The sequence below is a fragment of the Hemitrygon akajei genome, chromosome 26 (assembly GCF_048418815.1).
Source record: "Hemitrygon akajei chromosome 26, sHemAka1.3, whole genome shotgun sequence".
Classification (NCBI taxonomy): Eukaryota; Metazoa; Chordata; class Chondrichthyes; order Myliobatiformes; family Dasyatidae; genus Hemitrygon; species Hemitrygon akajei.
In genome coordinates, this window is record NC_133149.1 from 15,101,062 (window position 1) to 15,120,339 (window position 19,278).

Genomic DNA, 19,278 nt, shown 5'->3' on the forward strand with positions numbered 1-19,278 from the left:
CAAGTAACTTTTATTGTTTCAACTAAAAAGCATGTGGGTTCACAAACTGTCTCTGTGTGCACCCTACTAGAACTCCTGACACTTCATGAAGAGTTAATGAAGAGGAAAGGATATTACCCGGGAAAGGAGTCTACGCTGGCCAGGCGTTCCTCATGGTCCTGATCTCCACGTGTCCGTGGGGTCCTCCTTATCCGCGATGGTTGGTCTCTGGCTGCTGGAGAGTTATCACTCCTGTGTGTTTGGAGCTCCTGAGTCTTATACAGTTCCTCATCAATTGAACCATTGGATCTCCATCCCATTGGCTCAAGGTCACCTGACCTACCTGGGTCACCTTCTTACTGGTCACTGTACAGGGCTACAGCTGACATTGTTCCATGGCTCTGCCCACCCCAGCCTTGTGTATTTGTGTCTTTACACTCTGACTGGTCCAAACCAGTTAAATGAGGCAACCCAGACAGACTCTAACGAGATTACCGATTGCAGGTCTGGCATTTTACATAACACGAGCTACTCCTCTGAGAATGGTCTCAGGTATATTACTCTGATTAGATTAGTTCAGAGTCCTTTCCCTTTACATAACAAATGGCTACTTGTTTGGGAATGGTCTCAGGTTTAGCAGATCGTTACCTGAAGCTTCCTGTGTCGACATTCAGTTGCTCTGATTAGATTATCCAAGAGCAAGAATCAGTTCAGAGTCCACAAAATGGGGGGAAACAGGGAGAACTGGCATGTCTGCTTCCCCTGTGCTTGAATAGACTGTAGTTTCTTCTGGCCAACAACAGGAATATTGCTGCTCGCATTGCATCAGAAGCAGCCAGATCTACCATGGGCACAGCCTCACCACCAATGAGGGCATCTTCAAAAGGTGGTGTGTCAAGACGGCAGGTTCATCATCATCTGGGATATTTTCTCTTTCTCTCTCTCTCTCTCTCTCTCCCCCGTCTCCCTCCTCTCTCTCTTTCTCTCCCCCTCTCTCCCTCTCCCCAGCTCCCTCTCCCTCTCTCTCTCTGTCTTTCATTGCTATATTTCACCTTATTTAGAGTAATGCCACTTCTCCTCTCCCCTCCAACCATCAGTGATGATACTCCATCACCTTTACCAGATTATTATTGCTACTAATCCCATTACCTCTCACATTCCCTTTACCTGTGCTATTGCTCCTTTAAATTTGAGTGTAGCTGACTGGGCCCACTTTAATAGGGCCAGGTGGCTGTATAGTAAAGTAAAGACAACTTTTGACCTACATACCCAGAAGTTGAGTAAAGTTTCATATCTCTATATCTGTAATAGAAGCAAGTGCCCTATACATACAGCTGTAAGAAAAGACAGAGTCATGTATTGCTGTGTTATCAATGCCTTCTCTTCTATTACCATTCCCCCCAAAAGAGATTTTTTGGTGATCCACAAAAATGTAAAATGCACAATACAGTAAGAAAAAGGCTACAATTGTCTGATTCTGAGAGCCCTTGAGCCTTGGGAAATGCTAGTAGCCAGCAGTTACTGAGTTAAAACCTTTAGAAGCACTCTCCACCTCTTCAAACAAAGATCTGCAGTAATAAAAACTGTAGTGTCAAGGACCAGTTTGTTGATATGGGGCTTTTCAAGTCAGCCTGTGTCACAAAAGAACACCTGCCAGAAGATTTTCAAACTAGTATTTTCTCACCTGATACGTAATCCCATTGTACATTTAGAATTCCATTTACCTAAACTATCTTGTCATCATAACAATTGCAATTGTATTTGACCACCCAGATTCAAACATGTAACTATGTAGCATGATGAAGTTAATTCAAAAAGCAAACATAGCTACAAGAGGGGAAAAGAGAGTTGAAGTGCTGCTTGCGCAGGCCAAGGGATAATGGAGTGCAAAGCATGTTCGATCTAAGAGGAAGCTGCAATTACTGCGTTAATTACTGGCAGAGTTCTATGTAAGACTCCTCAGACATGAAGTGAGATAGAGCACTGAACCAGAGCTTGCTGTTGGACAGGAGTGATCTGGTCAGTTAAGCCTCATCAGATCACTGACAGTTTTATCCCTGAGATAATTGTGAGTACACATGTCTCAATGGGAGAGGTAGAATGGAAGGGGAACCTTGTGTCAGGTCTTGCACTAGATTAATGAAATATCTCAAACCACAACCAAAGATATTTCACTGAGAATGAGGAATACTGTCACTTAGTAAATCTCTGGATCAGATGATTACATAGCCAGCAGTATCTCAATGCTGGCCCATTGTATACTTACATTGTAGGGGAGGAAGAGACCTCAATTCTACAAATTTTACCAACCAGATGGGGGAAGTGTGTTTATTGACAGACATGGTCAGGTGTCCCGGTTGACCAGGTAGCAATGAACATGTATATGGAAAGCTAGGGGAGAAATTGTGGGGCCCCTATCATAGACAGTTGTGTCATCAGCAGCCATGGGTGAAATGCCAAAGACTGGAGGGTGGCTAATGCTATACCATTATTTAAGAAGGACTTCAAAGAGGTCTAGGTCCAATGAGCCTAACGTCAGTGGTGGATGAGTTATTAGATGGGATTCAGAGAGATAAGATCTCTCTGTGGAAAGTGGCTAGTGAGTGAGTGGGCCAGTGAAGGAGTGGAGTTTCAAAAGTTGAGGCAAGTATTGGGTAGCTCATGGCAGCTGAGATTGGCCCCGTGGTTTGTTCATCCTGCAGCATGTGGGAAATCAGGGATAATTCCAGTGTCCCTGACGACTATGTGTGCAGGAAGTGTGTCCAACTGCAGCTTCTGGCAGACCGCATTGAGCGTCTGGAGCTGTGATTGGATTCATACTGGAGCATCCGCGATGCTGAGAAAGTCGTGAATAGCACGTTTAGTGAGTTGGCCACACCGCAGGTAAAGGCTACACAGGCAGAAAGGGAAGGGGTGGCCACTAGACAGCGTAGCAATAGGCAGATAGTGCAGGAGTCCCCTGAGGTCATCTCCCTCCTAAACAGATATACTGTTTTGGATACTGTTGGGGGAGATGTCTCATCAGGGGAAGGCAGCAGCAGCCGAGTTCATTGCACCATGGGTGGCTCTGCGGCACAAGAGGGAAGGAAAAGGAGTGGGAGAGTTATAGCGATAGGGGATTTGATTGTAAGGGGAGTAGATAGGCGTTTCTGCGGCCACAAATGAGACTCCAGGATGGTATGTTGCCTCCCTGGTGCAAGGGTCAAGGATGTCTCTGAGCGGCTGCAGGACATTCTGGAATGGGAGGGTGAACAGCCAGTGGTCGTGGTGCACATAGGTACCAACGATATAGGTAAAAAATGGGATGAGGTCCTACAAGGTGAATTTAGGGAGTTAGGAGATAAACTAAAAAGTAGGACCACAAAGGTAATAATCTCTGGATTACTACCAGTGCCACGTGCTAGTCAGAGTAGAAATAGGAGGATATTTCAGATGAATACGTGGCTTGAAAAATGGTGCAAGAGGGAGGGATTCAAATTTCTGGGGCATTGGAACCAGTTCTGGGGGAGGTGGGACCGATATAAACAGGACGGTCTGTACCTGGGCTGGACTGGAACCAATGTCCTAGGGGGAGCATTTGCTACTGCTGTTCAGGAGGCTTTAAACTAATGTGGCAGGAGGATGGGAACAAGTGCAGAGAGACAGAGGGGTGTAAAATGAGGGTAGAAGCAAAAAGTAGTAAGGTGAAAAGTAAAAGTGGCAGGCAGGCAAATCCAGGGCAAAAAGCAAAAAGAGCCACTTTTCAACATAATTGTATAAGGGCTAAGAGTGTTGTAAAAACAAGCCTGAAGGCTTTGTGTGTCAATGCGAGGAGCATTCGTAACAAGGTGGATGAATTGAATGTGCAGATAGTTATTAATGAATGTGATATAGTTGGGATCACAGAGACATGGCTCCAGGGTGACCAAGGATAGGAGCTCAACATCCAGGGATATTCAATATTCAGGAGGGATAGACAGGAAACAAAAGGAGGTGAGGTAGGATTGCTGGTTAGAGAGGAGATTAATGCAATAGAAAGGAAGGACATTAGCCTGGAGGATGTGGAATCGATATGGGTAGAGCTGCATAACACTAAGGGGCAGAAACCGCTGGTGGGAGTTGTGTACAGGCCACCTAACAGTAGTAGTGAGGTTGGGGATGGCATTAAACAGGAAATTAGAAATGCGTGCAATAAAGGAACAGTAGTTATAATGGGTGACTTCAATCTACATATAGATTGGGTGAACCAAATTGGTAAGGGTGCTGAGGAAGAGGATTTCTTGGAATGTATGTGGGATGGTTTTCTGAACCAACATGTCGAGGAACCAACTAGACAGCAGGCCATTCTAGATTGGGTATTGAGCAATGAGGAAGGGTTAGTTAGCAATCTTGTCGTGCGAGGCCCCTTGGGTAAGAGTGACCATAATATGGTGGAATTCTTCATTAAGATGGAGAGTGACATAGTTAATTCAGAAACAAAGGTTCTGAACTTAAAGAAGGGTAACTTTGAAGGTATGAGACGTGAATTAGCTAAGATAGACTGGCAAATGATACCTAAAGGGTTGACAGTGGATATGCAATGGCAAGCATTTAAAGATCACATGGATGAACTACAACAATTGTTCATCCCAGTTTGGCAAAAGAATAAACCAGGGAAGGTAGTGCACCCGTGGCTGACAAGGGAAATTAAGGATAGTATCAAGTCCAAAGAAGAAACATATAAATTAGCAAAAAAAAGCGGCACACCAGAGGACTGGGAGAAATTCAGAGACCAGCAGAGGAGGACAAAGGGCTTAATTAGGAAAGGGAAAAAAGATTATGAGAGAAAGCTGGCAGGGAACATAAAAACTGACTGTAAAAGCTTTTATAGATACGTGAAAAGAAAAAGATTGGTCAATACAAATGTAGGTCCTTTACAGTCAGAAACAGGTGAATTGATCATAGGGAACAAAGACATGGCAGACCAATTGAATAACTACTTTGGTTCTGTCTTCACTAAGGAGGACATAAATAATCTTCCGGAAATAGTAAGGGACCGAGGGTCTAGTGAGATGGAGGAACTGAGGGAAATACATGTTAGTAGGGAAGTGATGTTAGGTAAATTGAAGGGATTAAAGGCAGATAAATCCCCAGGGCCAGATGGTCTGCATCCCAGAGTGCTTAAGGAAGTAGCCCAAGAAATAGTGGATGCATTGGTGATAATTTTTCAAAACTCCTTAGATTCTGGATTAGTTCCTGAGGATTGGAGGGTGGCTAATGTAACCCCACTTTTTAAAAAAGGAAGGAGAGAGAAACCGGGGAATTATAGACCGGTTAGTTTGACATCAGTGGTGGGGAAAATGCTAGAGTCGGTTATCAAAGATGTGATAACAGCACATTTGGAAAGAGGTGAAATCATCGGACAAAGTCAGCATGGATGTGTGAAAGGAAAATCATGTCTGACGAATCTTATAGAATTTTTTGAAGATGTAACTAGTAGAGTGGATAGGGGAGAGCCAGTGGATGTGGTATATTTAGATTTTCAAAAGGCTTTTGACAAGGTCCCACACAGGAGATTAGTGTGCAAACTTAAAGCACACGGTATTGGGGGTATGGTATTGATGTGGATAGAGAATTGGTTGGTAGACAGGAAGCAAAGAGTGGGAGTAAACGGGACCTTTACAGAATGGCAGGCAGTGACTAGTGGGGTACCGCAAGGCTCAGTGCTGGGATCCCAGTTGTTTACAATATATATTAATGATTTAGACGAGGGAATTAAATGCAGCATCTCCAAGTCTGCAGATGACACGAAGCTGGGTGGCGGTGTTAGCTGTGAGGAGGATGCTAAGAGGATGCAGGGTGACTTGGATAGGTTAGGTGAGTGGGCAAATTCATGGCAGATGCAATTTAATGTGGATAAATGTGAGGTTATCCACTTTGGTTGCAAGAACAGGAAAACAGATTATTATCTAAACGGTGGCCGATTAGGAAAAGGGGAGATGCAACGGAGACCTGGGTGTCATTGTACACCAGTCATTAAAGGTGGGCATGCAGGTACAGCAGGCGGTGAAAAAGGCAAATGGTATGTTGGCATTCATAGCAAAAGGATTTGAGTACAGGAGCAGGGAGGTTCTACTGCAGTTGTACAAGGCCTTGGTGAGACCACACCTGGAGTATTGTGTGCAGTTTTGGTCCCCTAATCTGAGGAAAGACATTCTTGCCATAGAGGGAGTACAGAGAAGGTTCACCAGATTGATTCCTGGGATAGCAGGACTTCCATATGAAGAAAGACTGGATCGACTAGGCTTATACTCACTGGAATTTAGAAGATTGAGGGGGGATCTTATTGAAACATATAAAATTCTAAAGGGATTGGACAGGCTAGATGTAGGAAGATTGTTTCCGATGTTGGGGAAGTCCAGAACGAGGGATCACAGTTTAAGGATAAAGGGGAAGCCTTTTAGGACCGAGATGAGGAAAAACTTCTTCACACAGAGAGTGGTGAATCTGTGGAATTCTCTGCCACAGGAAACAGTTGAGGCCGGTTCATTGGCTATATTTAAGAGGAAGTTAGATATGGCCCTTGTGGCTAAAGGGATCAGGGGGTATGGAGAGAAAGCAGGTACAGGGTTCTGAGTTGGATGATCAGCCATGATCATACTGAATGGTGGTGCAGGCTCAAAGGGCCGAATGGCCTACTCCTGCACCTATTTTCTATGTTTCTATGTTTACATGTGTTTGCAAAGGCAAGGACTGATTAAGGATGGTCAGCAGTGGTTTTGTGTGTGAGAAACCATCTATAGAATTTGACTGAGCCTTTCGAAGAGGTAACTAAGAAGCTATATGAAGGCAACATGGTAGATATTGTCTGTATGGACAAGTTACAACATGGTAGGCTGGTCCATAAGGTCATGTCATGTAGGATCCAGGGCCAATTGGGTACAAAATTTTCACACAAAGGGTGCTGCATATATGGAGCAAACTGCCAGTGGTAGTAGTAGATGTGGGTACAATTACAACATACAAAAGATTTTTGGGCAGGTACATGGATAGAAAAACTCCAAGAGGACCACATCCTTGTCGTAGGATTTGGAGGCTTGCGTGCCTCACTGACCTGGACAGCTATATTGGCTGGAGTCAGCACCTTGACGTTTCATATTCTTGGTAGGGTCGCCCATGCCATACAGGTCAAAGGCAGACTAAGAGTGGTCCACTGGTCCTCCAGATTCGAGGGTTGCTCAGGGCTAACAACCCTGACTCGTCAAAAGTTACAGAAACAGCAATGAAGTATCCTATATCTGTGTGTGAGTCAAAGGAGAGGAAGCTCCTGGCATGATGAAGGAAGCCCTGAAAACTGCCAAGATCACGAGCAAAATTGTTATTTGGAATGTACAGACCATGTCCAACACTGGCAAGCTAGTACAAATAACCGCAGAAATGCGTTGTTACAACCTACGTATACTGGGTGTCAGGGAAAGCAGATGGACAGGGTCTGGCGGACTGAAGGCAGCAACTGGTGAAACCGTTTCATATTCCGGGATGGAAGGTGGTCAGCATCACGATGGTGTGGTGGTCATTTTGAAGAAGGGCATTGAGAAGTGCTTGCTGGAGGGCAAACCAATCAACAGTCGGCTAGTGAGAGTCCGGCTGAAAGGGAAACGAGTGAACATGACCGTGATCCAGTTAGCAATAGTGACATTGAAGAAAAGGACGTCTTCTGTGAACAGCTGCAATCGAAGGTAGAATTATCACCATGCCATGACACAATCATCGTCATGGGAGATCTAAACGGTAAAGTGGCAAATAACAACTCACCCTTCACTAGGGTCATGGGCACACATGGATGTGGAACGGTGAATAACAATGGTGAAAGACTGGTGGAATTCTGCCCAACCTGGTCACAGGAGGGACCCTCTTTCCATAAAGAGAAATCCACAAACTGACACAGTGCTCGCCCAATAGGCTTGACAGGAATCAATTTGACCATTGAATGGTCAGTGGTACATGGAGACAATCCTTGCAGGATATAAAGCTGAAGAGGGGAGCAGATACAAGAAGTGATCACCACCTTGTTGTAGCAATGATGAAACTCAAGCTGAGAAGCACTGGGACCAGACCAGCCCGCTAATGTCACCACACATTCTGGCACCAGCATAGCATGCCCACAATGCTCAGCAAAACAACACAGACACTACAAAACACTGTTTTATAGAGCAAATGGCAGCGTGGTAGCGTAGTGGTTAGCACAACACTTTACAGTAAGGCGGCCTAGATTCAATTCCCACCGCTGTCTGTAAGGAGTTTCTATGTTCTCTCCGTGGGTTTCCTCCAAAGATGTACTGGTTGGTAGGTTAATCGGTCGATATGAATTATCCCCTACTTAGGTAGGATTAAATCGGGGAATTGTTGGGCAGTGTGGCTTTAAGGGCTGGGAAGGCCTGCACCACACTGAATCTCAATAAAATAAAATTTAAAATACGAACACAAGCAACAAAGCAACATCAAAACAAGCCCAGTTCCTCCCTCCCATCCATGTAAATGCACAGTCCTCTAACCCCAGGATAGGCTATCTTCTTTGACCTCCAGCAGATTCGGACCTGGCCTTGGGCTTGCAGATATTGAGTTTTGACTTCCCTAGCAAACTGTCAGAGACTCACAGACTTGGAGCTCCAGCCAATGGGCCTCAACTTCCAAACTTCTGATTTGACCCTCGGGCCTCGACCCACCGATCACTGAACTCCAAACTTGACGATGACAGGATCCTGAACACTAGGTCTTGAACTCTGGTATCACTGATTCACGAACCCGGGGAGTCATTGGACCCTGCTCCCCCTGCCTGCATGGGAATCGGAATCCAGAAACCACTGACAACATGCTAACCTTAGTGGGTGGGGTCCGCCAGCCTTTGTCCACACTGGTTTGTCAGCCTGATATCTGGCCTGGTCCACAGATATTCCATGTCCATGTTGCTGGCCTTCAAACACGGTGCAGAGACATGACCTCTAATTCCCTCACATCTCTGTCTCTAAACCATATCCTGAGTCCTAATTGCCCTATCTGTCCCCAAAACATACAACTAAAATCATGTGATTCATGTTAAAGCCTTCCCAGGGAAAATGGTGAGGATACTGCATACCGAATGCAGAAATGCCAGGACATTTGGAATATTGTGAGTAGTTTTGGGCCCCATATCTAGGGGACGATGTGCTGGCCCTGGAGAGTATCCAGAGGAGGTACACGAGAGTAATCTCAGGAGTGAAAGGTTTATTGTCTAAACTTTGATGGCTCTGGGCCTATATTTGATGGAATTCAGAAGGATGGGGGTGAGGGGGAAATCACATTGAAACCTACCAGATTCGGAAAGGCCTGATTAGAGTGGAAGTGGAGAGGATACTTCCACGAGTTCAAGTTCAAATTTAATTGTCATTCAACTGTTATGTATCCCGTAACTGGATCACTTACCAGCAAAGATAGAGAGGTCCGTTGAAGTCTGATGGCACTATCTTTTAGAAGTTTTTATTTATAAAGGGGCACAAAAGTAAGGTTAATACAAACATTCAGATAACATACGTCGTCACAACTCAATCTAAAGCGCAGGTATAGTAATAATCAATAAGAAATAAGCTCTATCGTTGTCCAGGGGTAATATATTGTCCGATGTAAATATAAAAGTCTCTCGAGGTCACTGCAGTTACCGTCTTTTAGCAGCTGCCGTCTTTTGGGTGTCGCGGTGGTGCACTTTGTTGGAGAGAGAGGGAAATAGGTATAGAATGGAACAGTTACCCGGCGGGTTTTCCAACCTTTATGAGTTTGATCCGTCGGAGTCTCGTTGGGGGGCGGGGGTGGCCGTTCACTTGTGGCCTCTCCTGTAGCTAAAGCCGTTCTTCCGTGGTGAGGTCGCCAATCCCAGGCAAGGAAAGGACGCACACGAGCCCCCCACCGGCTGTCGCTATTAAACGCTGTCACAGGATTTCTAGCGTGTCTTCTGGTGCGTCTCTGGAGTACCTCCTCCTGCAGTCTCCTTTCTATCGTGACTGGCAGATTTGTAGATGTCAATCAAGGTAGGGTGATACAATCCCCACCCCACATTGCCCGAGGGTGTCCATGTCCCTGATAGCTGGCACGTACTATAGAGTTGCAATTCACACAGGTGCCCCTAAGAACAATGGTCAAATCCGTTGCATTGTCTCTCATTTCCTGGGTCCAAGACCCGAATTAATAGCGATCTTGCAATTCTCCGGAAGGAGGGGGCTGGTCCCGCACCCTTCGGCCCCTCAGAGCTGTGGTACATTCATAACACAACGTACACACAAATGCAGCCAAACTAAAGAGTGTTCCTCTGAGGGGGCCAAGGTGCAAAACACAGTACCAACAGCACACAGCACATCGCACATATAGTTGTAATAGCAGAAAACATGCAGTCACAAAAAATAAAATAGCCCAAGCCCACGATGCCATGGCCTGCAGATTGATGGTGCATGAGCCGTTGTCTTGGGCCAGCTTCTGAACTGAGTGAACGCTGGAGAGCAGCACCCCAGCCCGGTACGGATTCTAGCGTGCCCACAGAGGCCTCTAATCTCTCCCATTCTGCCTCCGGCATCTCCTAACCTGAGCGGCTGCAGCTAGCGAGACCACAGCTCGAGGGCCTGATTCACACAACAACTGAGGCCACGCAGCTCCCCTGCCTTTGGCCCCACCAATGAACCAGTGGACCGGACTTGCAGTATTCGACATTACCAACGTCCAACAGGATCTTGCAATCACAATAAAAAAAAGTCCAAGACAATCATTTGCACCATTTGTTGGACCATCCGCAACAACTGTACGCAAAAAGTCCAGGCAACAACACGGTACACAACGTCTGGCTCCATCGTTATCCAGCAACTCACTAATGTGATCAGTAGGAGAGTCTAGGATCTATTATTCTGTTCCTTTAGAAAGGGATGTCCCTTTAAAATTGAGATGAAGAGGAATTTCTTTAGCCAGAGGATCGTGAAACTGTGGAATTTATTGTCACAGACGACTGTGGAGGCCAAGTCACTGAATGCATAGAAACATAGAAAATAGGTGCAGGAGTAGGCCATTCGGCCCTTTGAGCCTGCACCACCATTCAGTATGATCATGGCTGATCATTCAACCCAGAACCCTGCACCTGCTTTCTCTCCATACCCCCTGATCCCTTTAGCCACTAGGGCCATATCTAACTCCCTCTTGGACAGCTTCTGTTTAGAAATGTAAGCTCTATGAACCACTGTAAATTGTAGAAGAGACTGATGGGCACAGAAAGATGATTTATTAACCCATTTAAGAATTTTATTCCATCTTTCATCAGAAATCTGACAATTTAGGTCATCCTCCCAAGCTTTTTTTATTTTATCTAAAAAGTCTTGTCAAGAATCAATCAACAAGTTATAGATACCGGTAATAGAACCATTAACAAAAGGTTTTAAATTTAAAAGATCATCCAGTAAATTTTTGTCAGGATCTATAAGAAAAGTAGTTAATTGGGAACGTAAGAAATCTCTAATTTGAAGGTATCTGTAAAAATGTGTTTTTGGCAGTGCAAATTTAGTTGACAATTGGTCAAATGAAGCAAGAGATCCTGAGATAAACAGGTCCCAAAAACACTTAATACCTAGTTCATCCCAATCCTTAAAGACTTTGTCAGTCATGGAAGGGATAAAAAAATAATTAAGGAGAATGGGAGATGATAATGAAAAATTCGCTAAACCAAAACATTTTCTAAATTGAGACCAGATCCTTAAACTTTGCTTAACAATTATGTTATCTGTTGTTTTATTTACTGAAAAAGAAGAGTATGATCCAGGAAGAGAGACAATAGAGGAATTTTTTACAGAATTAACTTCTAAGGAGACCCATGATGGGCAATCTTTACGATGAATATAATAGGACCAAAAAGTAATATTCCTTATATTGGCAGCCCAATAGTAAAACCTAAAATTGGGTAAGGCTAATCCACCCATCTCTTTATTTCTTTGTAGGTAAACTTCACTTAAACGAGCTTGTTTATTATTCCAAATATAAGATGTTAAAATTGAATCTAAAGAATCAAAGTAGGTCTTAGGAATAAAAATAGGTAAAGCCTGAAAAAGATATAAAAATTTAGGAAGAATCTTCATTTTAATCGAATTAATTCGGCCAATTAGGGATAAAGAAAGAGGAGACCATTTAGAAAGCGTCTTTTTCACATAATTCAATAAGGGGTTTAAGTTTTCTTTAAATAAATTCTTGAAGTTTTTAGTAATTGTTACACCTAGATATGTAAATTGACTTGTAACAACTTGGAATGGAAATTTGGCATTTGATGACATTAGATCATTTAAAGGAAATAGCTCACTTTTATGTAGGTTCAGCTTATATCCTGAAAAAAAACTAAACTCCCTCTTAAATATAACCAATGAACTGGCCTCAACTGTTTCCTGTGGCAGAGAATTCCACAGATTCACCACCCTCTGTGTGAAGAAGTTTTTCCTCATCTCAGTCCTAAAAGGCTTCCCCTTTATCCTTAAACTGTGACCCCTCGTTCTGGACTTCCCCAACATCGGAAACAATTTTCCTGCATCTAGCCTGTCCAATCCCTTTAGAATTATATACATTTCAATAAGATCCCCCCTCAATCTTCTAAATTCCAGTGAGTATAAGCCTAGTCGATCCAGTCTTTCTTCATATGAAAGTCCTGCCATCCCAGGAATCAATCTGGTGAACCTTCTTTGTACTCCCTCTATGGCAAGAATGTCTTTCCTCAGATTAGGGGACCAAAATTGCACACAATATTCCAGGTGCACACAATACTCCAAAAATACTCCTACTAAAATGCATTTAAGGCAGCAATTGTTAAGTTCTTAATTGGTGGGGGGGAGGGTTTGGTTAAAGGTTACACGGATAAGGTGGGAGAATGGTGGAAAAATAAACACAGCCAATGATTGAATGGCAGAACAGTCTCGATGGGCTGAATAGCCTAATTCTGCTCCTACATCTTATGGTCCTATGAATAAAGAGTGTGCCCCAGAAACAAGTAGTGGGCTATAAAAGAACCTGGGTGATCAAGAGTCAGTGGAAGATGGACTCAGGAAAGAGCTAGCTTAGAGAAGACTGGGGAAGTGCACAAAAATGACACAGCAAAGTGGATAACAGGAGACCATTTCTTGACAGTGTGTAACTAATCAAAATAATTGTAATAAATAGAGGGAATTGATCAGCGGATTTAGGCAATGAAACAAATGTAACTGATTGAAGGCTGCTTATTGAGTATTGCAAGTGCAGGACAGGGTGGAAACGTCTAAGGATCTGTTGGAAAGAGTGAAAGAGGCTAAGTGTGTGTTGTAGCTGATACAAACCCAGCTGTGTAGTGTGGATGAAGAAGAGTACTTAAGGGGTAGAATATGGGGAGACCATCACATCCTTGGGCATTTCCACCTGCGGTGCCCATGTGACAGAGTTGATGATAGAGCTTAGGGTATGTCGATCATGAGTTTACAACATGAGAACATGAGAAACAGGAGCGGGAGTAGACCATCTGGCACATTGAGCCTGCTCCACCATTCAATAAAATAATGGCTAATCTAGCTGTGGACTCCAGACCCTTGCCCACTCACTTAACCCATCTATATCTCTCTGCAGACACTCCAACTCCTCTGCACAATTTGCTTTTCCACTCAATTTAGTGTCATCAGCAAATCCTCTCTCATTTAAGCATAACTAGGTTAAGGCAGGTAGCAGCAATTCAGCTTAAGTTTGGTTTGGAAGTGGAACAATCTGGTATCTCCTAGAAGCTGAGCAGACAGCAGCACTGAACAGATATGGAAAGGAATAGATGGTTGTTCACATTGAACCCTTATGTATAACTGGGGTTGGCTGCTCACTCTGGCCGAGAATTGGCATCCACGTAAATTTAAAACAAAGGACTGCATTATCCTTAAAATGGGGTGGGGGGGCTTTGGGAGAGATCCCTTCAACCTGGCTAGTGCCAACAGCCTCACATGATGTTTGCTGACCAGCCTATGTGGAGGGTAAAGAAGGGGTGTTGGGAGGCAGTGTATGATGTTGCAAATTGATGCATGGCTGGCTGGTGTCAAACATTGGGGGGTGTGGGTTTGAAGAAAACATGATGTGTGAAGCGAAGAATGTAGCTGTGAAGTGGTGAGGCAGGAAGAAGACCTCAAGATGGAACCACCTGCTGCAGTGCAGGAGAATGTCTAACTGAGACTGCACATGGCCACTGAAGGGGAAGAGAGACTACAGTCCAGCCAGTCCTGTCCTAGTGAGGACAGGACCAAATCAGTTATGATATAGATTCTCCCCATGGGTACAGTACCGAGCAAAAGTCTTATGCACATGTAAAAAAAATTCTGTAAAGCAAAGATGCTTTCAAAAATAAATTGAGAAGTTTCTAAATATCAAAAAAACCTATAAAAAGCAGTAAACAGTAAAAAACTAAATCAAATCAATATTTGGTGTGACCATCCTTTCCCTTTAAAATTGCATCAATTCTCCTAGGTACATGGTCATACAGTTTTATAAGAAAATCAGCTGCTAGGTTGTTCCAAGCATCTTGGAGAACTTGCCACAGTTGTTTTGCAGACTGTGGTTGTCTTGCTTGCTTCTGTCTCTCCAGGTAATCCCAGACAGCCCCGATGATGTTGAGATCAGGGCTCTGTGGAGACCATACCATCTGAAACCAGATAAAAAAATCTCAGGTGCCTAAGACTTTTGCACAGTACTGTAGGTCCATGTCATAAGTGTGAATGAAGGAAAAACAAACAAAAAGGAGATACTCCTAACCTGAGTGAGTACCAGTGCCCAGTTAGATGATCACGTGCAGACTTCCCCATCGATCGTATCTCAGCGGGTGATGTAAAGGACTGCTGTGAGAATTGTTTGGTGTGGCAGCCAAGCACGCCACACAGAGGGAAAGCTCCATTAGGGCACAAGAAAGGTAGTAAGCATTATCTAGTGAGGTAAGCTGTTGAGTGACTTCCGCAAGTTGGTGGAAGTGTTCCTCCAAGGCCAGGGCAGTGATCTTTTATTGGGGAGTCACAAGAGTGCTGGAGTCAGGCGAGGAAACCATTTTACAGACCAGGCCACCCTGAAATTATGGATTATGTTTGGTGATCATAACATGTTCTTCTTTGTACTGGAGAAACCAAGCATGGATTATGTGATCTTTTTATAGTATGCCTCCATACAGTCTGCAAAGGTGATTTTGAACATCCAGTCATCTGTCATTTTAGCTCGCTATCCTATTCCCATTTTGAACTTATTTTTTTGATCACTGTGCAAAAACCTTGGGCACCCTAGCTATATACATGACCTAGGACCTTTGCACAGTACGTATGTCCTAACAAACTTCCCAAAATGCATCATCTTCCGTGTATCAGTATTAAATTCCATCTGCTTTGACTCTGCTCGGTTTACCAGCTGTTCAATCTCGTTCTGTAGCCTTCCCCACTATCAAAAACACAATCAATTTTTATATCATCTACATATTTACTTATCATATCTTCTACAATCATATCCAAGTCATTCATATATATAAGAAACAGTATGGTCCCAGCATAGATCCATGTGGTTCACCACTTGTCACGGGCTTTCGATTACAAAGTAAATCTCCGCTATTATCGTCTGTCTCCTATTATCAAGTCAGCCTTGGATCAAAGTTGTCTTGGGTCCCATGGACTCTGACCTTTTAGATCAGTCTTCCAAGTGGGACCTTGTCAAGGGGTTTACTTAAGCCCAAGCAGATTACATCAATGGCATTTTCCTCAACTGTGTATTTTGTTATTTTTTCAAAAAAGTTATTCAAATTAGTCAGACGGGATCTCCCAGCAGTTTAATCATACTAACCATCCCTGATCAATCCCCACCTTTCCAAATGTAATCCTGTCCCTCAGAATTTTTTCCTATAACTTCCCTTTTACCAATGTTTTCTTTTGGGACTTAATATGAGTTTAGCTGTTTTAGGTACTATGTCTTTCTGTTGCAATGTGTGTTTTATTTCTCTTGACTTTAACCACTGGACTGCACCTAATCAGAGGCAATCCCTCTCCACCACTGTGTGACCTAAAGCACATCTATCTTATCACCTTTCCACTTCTGATGAAGGGTTCCTGACCTGTAATGTTTCTCGCTATATAGATACTGCTTGACTGCTGAGTCTTTCAGCATTTCCTACTTTTGTTTCACTCTGAAATTAGCAGCTAAAACAGGGAAGTGGAATAGTCATCAGAGTGAATCTGACTGAGTTTGGCTCTCTGGAAGAAGCTGTGCACAGAATCAGATTTATTAGCACTGGTGTATGTCATGAAATTTGTTGTTTTGCTGCAGCAGTACAGTGCAATACATAAAATAGCAATAAGAAATATAGATATAAAATAAAAGTTAAAAATAAATCATTAAATTAAGTTTCAAATTAAATTAGTGAGGCATTCCAGCCGATCTCAATGGGAATGCAACAACAGTAATTCACGAGGCAGTGGGTGCAGATAAACAGCTGGAGAAACTCCATGTGTCAGGCAGCACCCGTGCAGGCAAAGATTTCAAGCTGAGACCCTGCATCATCCTGCTTCTGGTTTTAAATGCCAGATTCCAGTCTCTGCAGACTTTTGTGCTGATAAAGTAAGGAATAAGAGGCTGAGAGGAATAAAAACAGGATTTTTTTTCACCCAAAAGGGTGGATAGAGTTTAAATGTACTGCCTGAGACGATGGTGGAGTCAGAGACCCACATAACATTTTGCAGCATTCAAGTGGCGAACACATAGAAGGCTACGGACCAATTCCTGATAAATGGCATTAGTTGTCGTGTTGGGAGATTTTAATTTCCCAAATATCGACCAATACACCTGTTTCTGTGTTGTATAACTCACTTTATGTATTTACCCTGCAATGGCTTTCCCGATTCCCCTTTACCAGGCTCCTTCATGCTGCACCCCCAGATGGACTGCAGTAGTTTAACAGGTTGGCTCTCACACATTTTATGTTTTACTCCAAAGTTCAAAGTAAATTTTATTATCAAAGTACATACAGAATATGCCACCATATAGAACCCTGAGATTCATTTTCCCGTGGGCATACTCAGCAAATCGAAAGAATATTAACTATAACAGGGTCAATGAAAGATCAACCAGAGTGCAGAAGACAACAAACTGTGCAAATGCAAAATAACTAAATAGCGATAAATAATGAGAATATGAGATAATGGGATAAAGAGTCCTTAAAGTGAGATCATCTCAATGGATGAGCAAGTGTGTATAATTAACCCCTTTGTTCAAGAGCCTGATGGTTGAGGGGTAGTAACTGTTCTTGAACCTGGTGGTGCGAGTCCTGAGCCTCTTGTATCTTCTACCTGATGGCAGCAGTGAGAAAAGAGCATGGCCTGGGTAGTGAGGATCTCTGATGAGGAATGCTGCTTTTCCACAACAGCATTTCATGTAGATATGCTCAGTGGTTGGGAGGGCTTTACTCTTGACGTTCTAGGCCGAATCCACGACCTTCTGTAGGATTTTCCATTCAAAAGCATTGGTGCCATCATGAAACTAGTCTTCGATTCTCCCTATGGAAACTATTTCAACATCCTCACCACTCCAAGTGAAGCCATTTAGATAGATAGATAGATAGATACTTTATTCATCCCCATGGGGAAATTCCAACTTTTTTTCCAATGTCCCATACACTTGTTGTAGCAAAAACTAATTACATACAATACTTAGCTCAGTAAAAAAAATATGATATGCATCTAAATCACTATCTCAAAAGCATTAATAATGCTTTATATTATTAGCATTTATAAGCATTAATAAAGCATTTCTTCTGTAAGTGCTGAAAGATTTCTTTGTTTTGAATTTCCCTGTAGTGAAAATTTTCTCCATTATCAACTACTTCAAAACCTTTCATTATCTTCAAAGCCTTGACGGACAGCATAGGAGCTGCATCACCTCAATCATAGCGAGGACAAGGCTTCGAGACGCAGTGTTGCCTGTTTGCAGCTGTCCAGGAGAGAGACACTAGTGATACAGGTTCCTTGGTGGCATTGCTGTTGCCATCCAAGTGTTTGTTCAGTGGAAGACTGCAGACTGCTGAACTACTCATGGACTCAGGGACTTGGACCATATATTCTTTTGTGTGACTGTACTTTACTGCTATCCTATATGTGCCTTGTGCCGTGTGTGACCGTTGGTACTATGCTTTGCACCTTGGCCACAAAAGTAACACTGTTTGTTTGGCTGTAATTCATGGGTGTTCGCGTATATTTGAATGACAATTAAACTTGAACTTGAAACTTGAGCTTTATTCTCTTTCTGAAAAAGTGAAAGAAACTTGATGTCTAGCTTTACCTCATCAAAAAAACATTTCCATAAAAATCAAAACTAATGCCGGAGCTGAAATTTAAAAAAAAAGAAAATACTCAAAATACTCTGCAGGCCAAGCAGTATCTGTGGAAAGAGAAACATAAAATGGTTCACTTCTGGGATGATGAATGTTCAGATTTGGTGACAGGTCTCGGAAATGAAACATAGAAACATAGAAAACCTACAGCACAATACAGGCCCTTTGGCCCACAAAGTTGTGTCAAACATGTCCCTACCTTAGAAATTACTAGGGTTACCTATAGCCCTCTATTTTTCTAAGCTCCATGTACCTATCCAAAAGTCTCTTAAAAGACCCTATCATATCCAACTCCACCACCGTTGCCGGCAGCCCATTCCACGCACTCACCACTCTCTGAGTAAAAAACTTACCCCTGACATCTCCTCTATAACTACTCCCAAGCACCTTAAACCTGTGCCCTCTTGTGGCAGCTATTTCTGCCCTGCGGAAAAAGCCTCTGACTATCCACATGATCAATGCCTCTCATCATCTTATACACCTCTATCAGGTCACCTCTCATCCTCCATCGCTCCGAAGAGAAAAGGTCGAGTTCACTCAACCTGTTTTCATAAGACATGCTCCCCAATCCAGGCAACATCCTTGTAAATCTCCTCTGCACCCTTTCTATGGTTTCCACATCCTTCCTGTAGTGAGGCGACCAGAACTGAGCACAGTACTCCAAGTGGGGTCTGACCAGGGTCCTGTACAGCTGCAACATTGCCCCTCGACTCCTAAACTCAATTCCATGATTGATGAAGGCCAATACACAGTATGCATTTTTAACCACAGAGTCAACCTGCACAGCTGCTTTGAGCAACCTATAGACTCGGACCCCAAGATCCCTCTGATCCTCCACACTGCCAAGAGTCTTGCCATTAATACTATATTCTGCCATTATATTTGACCTACCAAAATGAACCACTTCACACTTATCTGGGTTGAACTCTATCTGCCAC